Source organism: Canis lupus, chromosome 13 (assembly GCF_048164855.1).
Source record: "Canis lupus baileyi chromosome 13, mCanLup2.hap1, whole genome shotgun sequence".
Lineage (NCBI taxonomy): Eukaryota > Metazoa > Chordata > Mammalia > Carnivora > Canidae > Canis > Canis lupus.
Genome location: NC_132850.1, coordinates 39,089,404 through 39,102,999, shown reverse-complemented (window position 1 = coordinate 39,102,999; position 13,596 = coordinate 39,089,404). Strand labels below are relative to the sequence as shown.

The following is a 13,596-nucleotide window of genomic DNA, read 5'->3' as shown; positions in this document are numbered from 1 at the left end:
TTCATATCCACTCAATGACATACCCTCTTTCTCTCCCCCAAGCAAAGATTATAAGCATTTTACTTCAACAAATAAAGAACTCTGAGTGGGATGCATACTAATTCATTTAGCTCTGGAACTCGCACTACAATTTATGTAGCTAATCACAGCAAAGCAGGAGAGAGTCTTTTCTCTTACTGTGACAAGACTTGCCTACCTTTCAGCATTTCCCCCCCTAAGGTATTATTAATCTCTAAACTTCACAAAATTGAAGACTATCTAAGACCATTTAAAATGGAGTGACATCATACGTAGCAACTCCCAAAGAGAGAAGTTTCTTGGCTTTTCTGAAAGACTGACTGTAGCGACTGGAGTCTTTTCTTGTTTAAAGAATTCAGATGAAGTAACTGGTGTCTGTTCTAAATTTCCAGAGGAAATCAGTTAGATTTTGAACACACTTATTTGAGAGGTTCAGTCCTAGAACAATGGCGAAATGCCCACAGGAAAGAAGACAGATGAAGAGACAGCAGTGGCTTGTTAGCTCAAGAGTTTACCCGGGAGAAACACAAGACCGCTGCAAGGAGCTGGTCAGGATGTCCCTACTTCATAAGGTGGTCTGGTGAATTGCTTTCATGCACATCTCAGAGAGCAAAGATTTTCAATTTTAATGAATTAAAAAAAATTTAAGAACAGTAGGCTCCCATTTAAGATGTTGGAAAATGTAGAAGAGCACTAGCAAAATAATTATTTCATAAGCCAGCGCTGTACTAGACAAGGATCAGTGAGTTCTTCATAAAAGAAGGTCCCTTAATTCTGGTTGCCTGTAACCTCCTGGAGGGTAATGCGTCAGGTCAGTCTTGTCGGCTCAGTACTTGGCACACGGTGGATGTTCATTGTGTACTTGTTGAAAGAATGAGGTTGTAAACACATAGCAATTAACCACATATGTCCCCATTTGATTTTTTTTTCCCCATTTGATTTTTGATCATTTTGAAGGGGGGACTGAAACTCTTGGTGTGAACAGCTTCCTAGGCTTTTGAATAATGTCTAAGTAGTTTTGTTAAAGAGCTGGGTTAAATAAGCAGAGCATGGCCAGACATCAAGTTGAGGTGGAAAGGGGCGAGTGCTACTTTCCATCAAAAATAAGATTGACTCAGGGGTGCTTAGGTGGCTCAGTCAGTGAAGGGGTTAAGTGATTGCCTTTGGCTCACATCATCGTTGTCATCATCATCATCATCATCATCATCATCATCATCCTCCTGCACTCATCCTCAGCGGGGAGACTGCTTCTCCCTCTGCCTCTTCCTGCTGCTCTGCTTGCTGGTGCTCTCTTTCTCTCTCTCTGTCAAATAAATAACTAAAATCTTAAAAAAAAAAAAAAAGACTGACTTAGTGAATGCTTCTATATGCCAACTACAGAACTAAGCCTAATTTATTTCTTTCAATGCTTATAACAGGTCTGCGAGGTATGCATTTTTCTTCCCACTTTACATTTGGCTCAGGAAGTATGAATAATCGCTCAAGATGGTATATAGCTGGTAAGTGGAGGACCTGGGGTGATTCGAACTCTCCTTTATGAAACTCCAGCACTGTCTTCATAACCACTATGCTGTCTGGTGTCTACGTAAGCCAAAGACAGGGCCCAAACACTGGAGGACATTGAAAGTTGGCACGTAAAGAGGTTTAGAAGATCCACCATGAGAAGCCACATCCAAGGGAAGAACATGGAGGATTCCTGGACCTTTTAATCCAGTGATGACTGAGGACCCAAGATCTGGAAGATGTTTTGGCTTTGTACTCACACAGCTCTGAAGATGCTGAGTTCTGATTGATCTGGCAATGAGCATTGGGAGGACCAGGGATCAGTGGTCAGGGAACTGATGACTGGCGCCGAGGGACAGGAAACATGGCCATTAAGGCTGGCACATAGGACTCTGTATTCAGCTATTGGGAAGGTTTGGACTTCATGGCTGGAAATTCGAGATGCAAGAGGGAGAGCTCAGTCACTGATAGAAACATAATGAATCATGACTGACTCCATAAGGTACCTTGTTGACAGAGAGGCCATGCTATTTGGATTATTTGGGACAAAATTAGTAACAGTGCCTGGAATAGTATCAAGAGGGAATCAGATTGATTCAGTTACCAGGGTTGGAAGGTATGATTCAGTGAGAGACAGACTATCCCATGTTTGTCTGGCTTCATGAAATAGTCACATCTAATACAGGAGACTCAGGTTCATTTTTTGAAAAGATTTTACTTATTTATTTGAGACACACACACACAGGTTGGGGAGAGGCAGAGGGAGATCAGGGAACCCAACATGGGGCTTGATCCCAGGACCTTGGGATCATGACCTGAGCTGAACCAGATGCTTAACCAACTGAGCCACCCATATGCCCCAGGTTCATTTTTGCTAGAATTAATTGATATGTTGCATATTTCAACTTTTTCCTTTAATAATAATGAATGCTAATAGTTAATGAACATCTAATATGTTTCAGGAGCAATACATAGCACTTTACTTACATCATTTAATCCTCACAATAGTTCTGGGTGCTAAGCACTGTAATCATCACCTTCACTTTACAAATAAATGGAGGCTTAAAAGGATTTAGTAATTTGTGTAAGATCACATATCTAGGAAGCATGGGGCGGGTCTGGATGTACCAGAACAGCTGGCAAATCATTAAAACACTGAAAATTTCTTCTTATACTAGGTAAGTAGTTACTGCAAGCTTCTCTGAGTGTCTGTATGCTGAGGACAGCCCCCTACCAGACTGCCCGTGACCAACCAACTAAGAAAGGGTTAGTACAGTGGGAAGTCCCTGGGGCTGTGTCTGTCCTCATTGGGTGGTCCCTTTGCTGTATTAGGTATACATATATCATCCTTGGGTGGAAGCAGTTTTCATAGCATCTGTCCCAACTGGTGGGCTAGGGCTCAACAATGTTTGATTAGAGAATATATGAGTCAGTGTGACAGTTCAGATGCATAAGCTGTTCCTGGTGTTCTTTCATCAATAGTTTTTCCAGGGAGGGGCCCATGAGTCTTTCCTGTCATTAACCCAACTTCTTTTCTCAGCTTTTTGGATTTTGTCCTTTGTAAATATGTTAATCCCATTAAAACCCAAGTATATTTCCTGCCATTGCTTTCTATGGGGGTAGCTGGTGAGATAATGGAGGGCAAGTCATGAACTCTAAGAACGTTGAGGTATTTCAGGGCACTGTAATGAAAAGAGCTGGTCTCTAAAGGTAGCTGACTTTAGTGAGTCTTGGGGTCCATCCATTATCCTCTGTGTCACCTTGTAGAGGCTACTAAACCTTAGAGTGCCTTCCATTTGTAAAATGAGGGTAATTCTATCTACCTCTTCTAGATTCCTACCATTCACTTGAATATTTTCACCAGAGAAAGAAATACATTAATATCACAATGGATATGGTCTACTGAACAGTGTACTTGTCTAGTCCTTGAGGGGATTGAAAAATTGGCAGAGCAGGTTATTAATAGTTTCCAAGTAGAATCTGTACCAAACGCTGCACTATTCTCTGCTTCCGAAGTGCAGACATGGGTTTTCTGTCTTATTTGTTGTGATGGGTTTGTTTATTGAGCTCTTCTTTTAGAACTGTCTAGAACTTTTCCAATTTAAGTGATTCTGAAATGACATTTCCAAAACTAGCCTAAGACTTTTCTCTGCTCTCCTTAGCCTCACCTCACATCCTTATGAAAGCACACCCAGGCTTCATTACATTTACCAAGATAGACTCAAGTAAATCCTACTGTAGATAAACAGCCCATAAAAATTAACCATGGGTGAGCAGCCTGCCTCTAAATGCACTCTTTAAAGGGCATGCTCTTTAAGGAGAGAAACCAACCAGGGAATGGATTTGGAGATAATTTGTGTCTTGCAGGTGTGACCTGATAAGGCACGAAAAAGCTCAACTTTATGACTTGAAATACAGGATGCCCATAATCAGTAAAGCCTACATCAGCCAAGTCATTTATGAGAGCAAGATAAATAGCTCATTATTTGCCAAGAGTAAAAAGGAATGGGCACAAAAGTAATATAGTAACATTTGCCAAGTACTTGTTATTTACGTTATTTCTTTATTAGTCCTCAAAGCTGTCCTGTGTGATAGGTATTACCTGTCCTCTTTTAGAAACAAGGAAATTGACCCCCATGAAGGTTTACTAATTTATCTCAATTTTCATAGCTGGGAGTTGGAGTGGTAGTTCTCATCCCCCAGGAGATACTTAGCAATGTTTGGAGACATTTTTGTTGCAACTAGGCGGAAACCCTACTAGAACCTAGTAGGTAGAGGCGGGGGATGCTGCTAAATAACCTAGAATGCACAGGATAGCTCTCTATATCAACCAATTATGTGCCACAAAATGTCATTAGTGCTCAATTGGAGAAACCCTGAGTTGAGGGGAGTGGCAATGAATTTGATTCTTAATTTAATGCTTATTTCTCTACTAAGGTTTTAAAGATAACAGTGTAATAGAACTACCATTGATCTTAGGTTTCTCCAAGCTGATGTTACTCTGGTACATGCTAGTTTCAGCTGTTATTTTGATTGGCCATTGTATCTATTTCCTTGGGTTCCTGAGGACCAAGCTGTTAACAGCTCCTGAGTAGCGCCTCAGGGTGTCACATGACCACATTTGTCAGTATCTGATCTAGGTGGTGGAAGAAGAATGGCCTTATCACAGAACAAAGAGGATATATTCAGGGGAAAAATGAACTACGGACTTTTAAAAAAAAAAGGCTCTTCTTTGGTCTACCCACATCAATACTAATAATGCCTTACCCCACATATTTAGGGCTTTATAACTTCTGAGCGCTTTCATATTCCTTCAACACATATTTATGGAGGAGAAAATAAGCTAAGTAGTTCTGAGCATATGGTAGTGGCTGAAACAAGACTCTTGGCCTCCTGGAACTTGGGTATGAGGGACAAGTGACATGGGCAGTAAGGAAACAAGCATGTAATATGGCAAGAGAAAGATAAGCGCTGTAGAAAATAATAAAGCAGAGAAAACATAATGGTGAGTGTGGGGGTATGGTTGTTGCCATTTCACATGGGCGGGCAGGGAAGGTCTGAAAAGGTTAAGGTGGTATTTTTACAGATCCATGAAGGATGGAAGAGAGTGAATCATGTGGATATCAAGAACAGGAGAGTTTCAGGCAGAGAGAACAGCGATTGCTCCAGGATTGGTATGGGCTTAACAAGTTCAAGGAACAGCAAGGAGGCCAGTGTGGCTGAAACTGAGTGAATGAAGGGGGGAGCTAGGGGAGATGGAGTCCCCGAGGTAGCAGCCAGGGGACCCGGTAAACTACTAAAGGACTTTGGATTCTCCTCTGACTGAGGTGGGGAGCCACTGAAGAGTTTTGAAGAGAGGAGTGACATGATCAGACATGATTTTAAAAGATCAGTTTGGCTGTTGTGTTGAGACTGAACTAGAGGGGCTAAAGCCAGGAGACCAGTTCCAAGGCTGTTCCCATAATCCAGAAAAGGAGCAACAATGGTTGGCAGCAGAGATGTAACAGTGATGGGGTGGTGAAATCAATCTGATTCTTGGTAACTTTTGAAGGTTGAGCCAGCAGGATTTGTATCGTATGTGGGGTATGAGAGAAAGGGAGGAAAAGAGATGGCTTTCAGAACTTTTGCCTCAGAAATGTCCTCATTTCTGATGGGGAAGCTTTGGAGAAGTAGATTTGAGGTGAAAAATCAGGAGTTGTGGTTTGAACATGATAAATGTAAGGTGTTTACTGTACATCAGACTGGAGGCATAGAGTTATGTCTTAGCATGAAGCATATAACATATCCAACATTATATTTCTCTTTGATCAAAGGCCAGTGTTTAATTCACACACCTATGGCTATAATGTGTTGATTCTATCTGATTCTAACACTAATGTCCTTCTACTGATGGAGGAAACATAAGAAAGAAATTTTTGATAGCATCAGTTTCTAAAAACTGTCTTCAAACTGTGCTTCTTAAATGATCTTCCCTAAAAAGCAAGGGACAGCCAGTTACATTTGGATAGAGACGGAGCACATTAAAATAAATTGACCTCCTGGCTTGGCCCTTAGAATTATTATCAAAGTTATGAAAAAAGCAGAGCAAAGAAGCCCAAGTAACTCAGATTCTGCCTACTTCAAACATCACTTCTTTCTAAAGCTTGCTTTTTCTTTATTTATTCATAGAGTTAATAAAAAATGAAATCATACTCCATGGGCCAACCCTTTTTTTAAATAATAAATTTATTTATTATTGGTGTTCAATTTGCCAACATACAGAATAACACCCAGTGCTCATCCCGTCAAGTGTATGGGCCAACCCTTAATATTTTTCCCTAAGTTTTTATACATAAAATTTCAAACATACAGAATTGTTCAGTAAACATACATATGTCTACCTCCTAGTTTCTGCAGTTGATATTTCCCTCTATTTCTTTTCATCCCTCTATCCATCAGTCCAATTTTATGTTTTTTTTTTTTTTTTTAATTTTTATTTATTTATGATAGTCACACAGAGAGAAAGAGAGAGAGGCAGAGACACAGGCAGAGGGAGAAGCAGGCTCCATGCACCGGGAGCCCGATGTGGGATTCGATCCCGGGTCTCCAGGATCACGCCCTGGGCCAAAGGCAGGCGCCAAACCGCTGCGCCACCCAGGGATCCCCAATTTTATGTTTTTGATGCATCCCAGGGTAAGTTGCAGCCATCACTACCCTTCACCCGCTAAAGGCCTCAGCATGCATATCATTAACCAAGTTCCATATTAAACCCTTGAGTTTTCCCATACGTGGGTCATCTGGTTTTCAGTGGCTCTCTTAAACAGCATGTGGTTGATTTTTGGATTTGGATCTACTCTAAGTGCATACATCTTTTAGAGAGGAGCTTATAACCCCATCGCATTGATTGTGATTATGAAATGCCAGTTCTCACTTCTGGCTTCCTATTCTATATCTTTATTTGTGTATGCCTTCTTGACATTTTCCTTTTTATTCTTCTATGACCTTTAGTCATTTATTCAAGTTTTCTCCGGTCTTTGTCTTCCAGTGAACACATTGTATTTTTTTGTTTTTTTTCCAACTAGTAGCTACCTTTAAATGAAAAATGTTGAGTCTAAATTTTTCTATTCACATCAAGATTAAAAAAGCATTCCTATCACCTCCTTTGTTGTGAGATGAGATCATTGAAGCTCCTTTGCTTTCCTTGGCAGCTGAACCATTTCAAAGTTTTGGCCCAAGAAATCACAGATTCAGAGCATATCAGGTTCTCATTTTTTTTTTTTAATCAGGTTCTCATTTTGCAAGAAAATAAACTGAGGCCCAGAGGGGAAAAAAGACTTTCTCCTCAAAAACCCCAACTGAGTGGAAGAATCAGAGAGCTAGATAGCGCAGTGCATCTAGTCTACCTCCACCTTTAACTCAGACAACACTCAAACAATTCTTGACAATTCCAGACTGATGAGAAAATACACTAGTTTTAGAGGATTAAAGAAAATGGATTTCTCAATTCACTGTAGAAGTTTAAAAGCCTTCCAGGAAATACTTCCATCTCTATGATAAAAAATTTTAGCCTACATTCTATTAATCTTTATGTCCACAGTGGAAAAGCCTTTTGCTTAATAATATCCTCTCAAATATTTGAAGACTATTCTTATGTCTCCCCATAGTCTCTCTTCTCAAGAATAAATAATCCAAATTCCTTTGAACTTTTCTCATAAATTCTTCTTTCCATTCTTTTATTAATCTTTCTAAGTTTCCATGAGCTTTCTTCAAATTTTCTGTCTTGCTTCTAGATTGCAAAGCCAGGAAAGGACAAAGTACTGTGATACTGATTATCGAATTTATGCCAAACTGTGTGCTCCTTGAGGGAAGGGGCCATTTCTTCTTCAACTTTGTACCCCTAGATTACAAGGGGTCAGCAAACTTAAAAAATTTTTTTTATTAAAATTCAATTTGTCAACATACAGTATAACACCCAGTGTTCATCCTATCAAGTGCCCTCTTTAAGTGCCTGTCACCCAGTTGTTAAGTATTTTACACTTTGTAGGCCAAGAGGCAATGTCCTCTACTTTCTGAATAGCTGTTCTCTCTGAAAGGCCAATAGTCCTTTCTTATGTTTTACATTATGGAAATGTGAAAATCATTCCTAGATGAAGGGCCGTACAAAAATAGGTGGTAGGCCAGATTTGGCCTGTAGCTGCTAGTTTGTTGACTCCTGCTTAGATGCATGATACATAGTAGGCAGTCAACACATTTTGTTGAGAAAGAATGCATGAATTTATGAAGATTATTTCATAGTATCTGTCTTTCTTTCATATTCTTGCTTGACACTTCTATTATATCGCTGGCTCAGTGAGCTTGTCCACTACGATCTTAGATTTTCCTCTGCCCTATACACCCATGGTCAGCACTTTCACAGGCTGTTTGTACTTGAGCAGTTTAATTGTTACTCCCTTCTTCTAAGGTGTGGTAGCGACCCTCTCTTGACCATCCATTGCTGGTGGCTTTGTATCTCACTTTTAATTTAGTGAGGCCATTTTGAGCTTTTGTTTTCCCAGTGTGTTCAGCTGCTGCCCTACTTTCAAATTGTGTATGAACTTAACAAGCAGCCCCAGGTGATTGACAAAACCAAAATGCTGGACCCATTCAATGACCTCAACAAAGGCCCCAAGCTCTGTTTCCATTCTTATGACTCTTACCTGGAATTGGGAAGTTCATGCCTACTTACTGTCCTGGAATGGATTGGTAAGGGCTCAGACAGGCTCACAGAGAAGGTTGACACTAATGGCAAAAGAAAAACACCCTTCCTTTCTTTCTCTTTAGCTTTTGGGCCTGAAGAGAACACTTGTCAAAGACTGAGGGAGTGTGGAGGTCTATATTAGTTAGTAGCATTGCCATTCTGAGCTGAATTGGGATGAAACCATCCTGAGCAGCACAAATATATAGCATCAGGGGGATCAAGCTGCTTTACAGAATGCCTGGAGGCTGATGCTTGGGACTGAGCACATCACCGCTGCCATCCACTTTGTCCCACTTCTACTTTCGGATGAATTGATTCCTAGGTCCACAGATGCCTTTTTGACTGAAGCTCCCTATTCATCTGCAGTGATCTTCTGTGGATACTTTGTGTCTCTTTTGGCCAGGATCCAATGGATCCACCCAAAGACTACTGGTGGGTCAACATGGAGCCATGCCTCTTCAGTCCTCAGCGCTCTGCCTTGGGACACAGATGTGAGATCAAGGCTGATGGAAAACATGGGAAGGGAGTGTTCCTTTTTCTCCAAGCTCCAGGCTGTAGGTGGCTACAACTTTCAATCCAAGGGAAATGGGAAGAGCTTTACCTTGGTTCCACAGGGGTGATATGTGTTGCTCATAGTCTGTTTTATCTAGTCCTCTCTTCACCTCCTCTCTCCCCTTCTCCATGTTGCTGAAATTGCTGTGATTGCTACCATTTAAAATGTCAGGAAAGCTGCATTTATTTACAACGACTTCCTTCTTAACCAGCTGGGGGAAGTTGCAAAATAGCCAACCCAGTGGTGGATCAATCTTTAACGTTCTTTCAAATGTTGAAGTAAAGAAAATGATGACAATTTTAAGGCTCTATTAGGTGGAAATGATCTACGAGGGATGGCGGACAGCTGAAGGTCACAAATCAGGCAGCTTGCCTGTGGCTCAGTGATTCAGAAGTGTGGAAAGCAATGGGAAGTGTGTTCCTGAGTTTTATGAGAGTCTAAGTTTGGGAATTTATCAGCGTGTGCCTGGGATTTGCTGTAATGAGCCTCTTCACTCCTCTCATAAAACAAACCAGCATCTGATGAAAAGCTGGCTGGCCTTCCTTAGATACAGATACTAATTTATTTTGATTTTAGGGGGAAAAATATCACGCCTTTGTCCAGCTTACCTGAGAAATAGTCTCATTGGCATGTGGGGATCCTGCTTATTTCCCACCTGGTTAAAAGAGCAACATCAGTGACACTGAATATGCATATTTTCCATTATTAATGTTTCAAGAGCTTCTTTTAACATATTTTAGATTCTGGGTATACTTTTTCTATTTTTGTTAGAGATCCTTCTTTACCCTGTGTGTCAATCAGGATGGGCTTGGTCATGCTGGGGCAGCAAAACCACTTCAAAATCTCAGTGGCTTAAAACAGTGGAGATTTATTTCATATTTAAGCCACATGTCTGTCATAGGCTGTGCTCCATGATGTTTTCTGTCAAGGACCTCACCATCCATAGCAAGGGTTGGCAATTTTTTTTGGTAAAGGGCCAGACAGTGAATATTTTAGACTTTTTTTTTTTTTTTAATATTTTAGACTTTTAGAGATCCCATGGTCTCTGTTGCAGCTACTCAGCTTTGCCATTGTAGTGCACAGACAGCCATGGACAATGTGTAAAGGAATGGGTATTGCTGTGTTTCAACAAAACTTTATTTATAAAAACTGGCAGAGGGCTGGAATTTGGTCTATGGGCTGTAGTTTGCTCCCCTGGTGGTTGGGAGAGGAAAGGAAGTTGGCACATCTTTTTTCAGTTGTTTAAGGTTTAACTTCCATTCATATTTCCTTGGCCTCAGTAAGTCACATGGCCATGCCTAACTTCACAGTACATAAAGTGCGCAGTCTTCATTTTTGCCCAGAAGGAGAACTGCAACTAACAGTGAACGGCACCAACGGTCATACCCTTCTCCTCTATTCTTTTTAGAGAAGCCAGTATTTCCTGAACTTCTAGACTTGCACTTTTCCAAAAGGTAACCTTTAAATGCAATCTCTATGTGTTATAATTCAGTTGCTTTGATGGGAGCTAAACAAATTTAGGAGATGAACAGGATCGAATTTTCCTTCATTGTTCTCAGCATTAAATATGTGACTTTTTTTTTCCTTTAAGGCCACCAAAGCTCTGAGTCCCTATACCAATCTGAAGTGAGATTAAGTTTATCCATCCAGCTCATTTTCTAGTATTTAGATTTCTGGAATCCAGAGTGACCACATTTTTTCCTTGGCTTTTTTTCCCCCTCTATAGCCATAGAAGTCTGAGGCTCTCTCACCTTTCACTGGGACAGGATTGGGCCTGGGTCTTGCTGACCTCCTTGGTCACGGTGACATCTCTTTGTGTCCCCAGGGGAGACCAGCAGTTTCCACCAGGAGGGGTCCCTGGGGCCTTCCTTTGTCTTTCAGCATCAATTTCCTTCTAAGTTTTGCAACCAGGAAAGGAGCTGTCGCTTCAACCAGGAGAGGGCACTGTGCACAAAGTCTAGAATACTCAGTTCCTTTTGGTAGAGGCACAAATTAAGGATTAATGAAACCCATATTCAAATGCTCAAACTATAGCACCTATCATAAAACAAACCAAAACACCACACTAGGAATGTACTCTATAAAAAGGGAAAAAATGCAATTTATTAACAACTTGTACATTCCAGAAGGTACAAATTGCCTCGTTAAATCAACCAAACATTTTTAGTGGCTGTACCTCTTCTTTTCTTACAATGCGAACTCAGGCTCTTTGAACCAAAGCGTGCCCTGGTGTTGGCTGTTTTAGATGAGGTTCCAGGGACCTTGTGGGCCAAGGCTTTAGGAAAGATAGGGAGGTTAAGTCCTGTTGAAAAAAAAAAAAATTTGCCTCTTTCGGCATCTTTTCCCATAGGAAAGTGAATAACACTTTAGAGAAACTACACAATGTGGGAAGCAAGTATAACTATATTCAGTGGTTCCCTAAGTGCTGAAATGGAAGACATCAAATTTTGTAAATAGGGAAATTTTGAAAAGACAACTTGGTTGTAAACTTTTTTGTCTCACCATGTTGGTTCATTTGTACCTAAGCATCTATCTCTGTCTGTAGTAGAACCACACAGATCTTTTTACTGCAAATGTCTACTTAGTCACTAAGCTTTCTCCTTGGATCCTGACTATGATCACTGTGTTACTACCCACTCTCAGTCTCAGTCTTCTTGTCTGCAATATGGACATAATGATAGTGCCTATCTCAGAAGTTGTCATGAGATTCTTATTATCTCGTATTCTTTTGTTGTCTCTTCAGCAGCAAAGATGTTATGCAACCAAGTGGACATTTGAAAGAAGTAGAGGAAAGGTCATTGCAGCAGCAGATTGGAACAGAAATAGCAAGAGCTATAGAAAGGCAATTGATCAGTTGATGAAGTCATGGTGCCTTATGTCTGTACAGTGAGAACTTTTGGAGAGATTGAGAATTCTCTGCAGTTGAATGTCAATTCAAATACAAAATTAAAAAAAAGAAGACCAGTTAAAGATGAACGCATGTAAATGAACATGGAAAACAGATTGGTGTGGGACATGAAAGAGAATTAGCACAGCCCAGAGAAAATACATGGTGACCGGTGTGGAAATAAATGAAGACCAATCAAATGAGAACAAGCAAAGGCTATGTATTCAGAGCTTGATATAGCAAGAAAGCCATTATCATTTGTATTTGGCAGACCCAAAGGCAGGCAGAAGAATGGGAAAGCTTTATAGTGGATACAAGAAGACTCCTGGGATGCCCTGATTGGAGGCTGTTTCCATGAGGAGGTGGTAAGCAGCTTAACTGGAAGTGGGGCATTCTATGTTGTTGGTTATGGGTGTATATTTGGCTCTCTCTGGTTGCAAGTGGGGTTGAAAATTAGGAAGGCTGTCAGCTATTAATCATGTCTTGGCCATTTGGATCCAGTTGTTTCAGGGGGTTTTTGATCGGCTTCCTGTTGATTGGCCTTGTGTTTTCATCCGTAAAATGGGGATAATCATAATTACAGCAATTCACTGTACTCTGTAAGTCATTTCCACATCATTGGCACATATTAAACACTCAATAAATATCTTCTGCTACAACTGCAAATTAAATTGCCCGGAGATTCCAGTGGTACAGATGATACATACTCCAGTGAAAAGGAAGGAGGGATTCCTGGAGCCTGTCCTGAAGGTTGGGTGTTTTTCTGGGGTGGAAGCCAAGCAAGACCATTCCAATAGTATGTGGGCACCAGAGCAAAGTGAAAGCATTGTGTAGCATTTCTGAAAGGCATGCAGTAAAATAATAAAACATCCAGTTAATGATGAAGGCATGAGGAACACAAGTTGAAACATTCGGGAATTTCTGCTCCACATCTCAAATGTTGGCAATCACCCTTCCGCAGATGCACGGCGGAGTCCTGATTTATTTACTAGTGCTTCAGCAAAAGGGCCTTGATTACGGGGAGAGTTGAATAGGGGTTGTTGATTGAGTCTCAGGTGGAGAAGAATTTAGTGAAATACATTTCACAGGGGAGAAAACTAGGAGGGCTCTAAGCTTAAATGTTCCCATTTCACATGTCAGTGCTGCGAATCTTCTTTCCCCAAATGAGAGTGCTACCTTAGGAGGACTGAATGTGGTAACAACTGTGAAAGCTGCAATGTGATGCTCAGTGTTTCCTGAATATTGGAAATATTTTAATATTATTTTCCTTTTGCATTCTTTTAGTGACAGAAGAAGTAACACTTAGAAAATGTACAGAATACTGGAATAGTTATCCTAAGATGGGAAATGAGGGTATATATAAATACATGAACAACAGTGTGGTTGAGTTTGCTGATTATCCTCCAAAATCCATTTTCC

General features: G+C 40.6%; 1 long non-coding RNA gene across 1 annotated transcript; it reads left to right on the top strand.

The window, feature by feature from the left end:
- Nucleotides 1-1,216: 1,216 nt before the first annotated feature.
- On the top strand, nt 1,217-13,355 carry LOC140602935 (uncharacterized). The gene is made up of 3 exons (XR_012005945.1): nt 1,217-2,023; nt 2,700-2,787; nt 12,034-13,355. It is a non-coding gene; the product is annotated as an uncharacterized lncRNA (long non-coding RNA).
- Nucleotides 13,356-13,596: the final 241 nt, after the last annotated feature.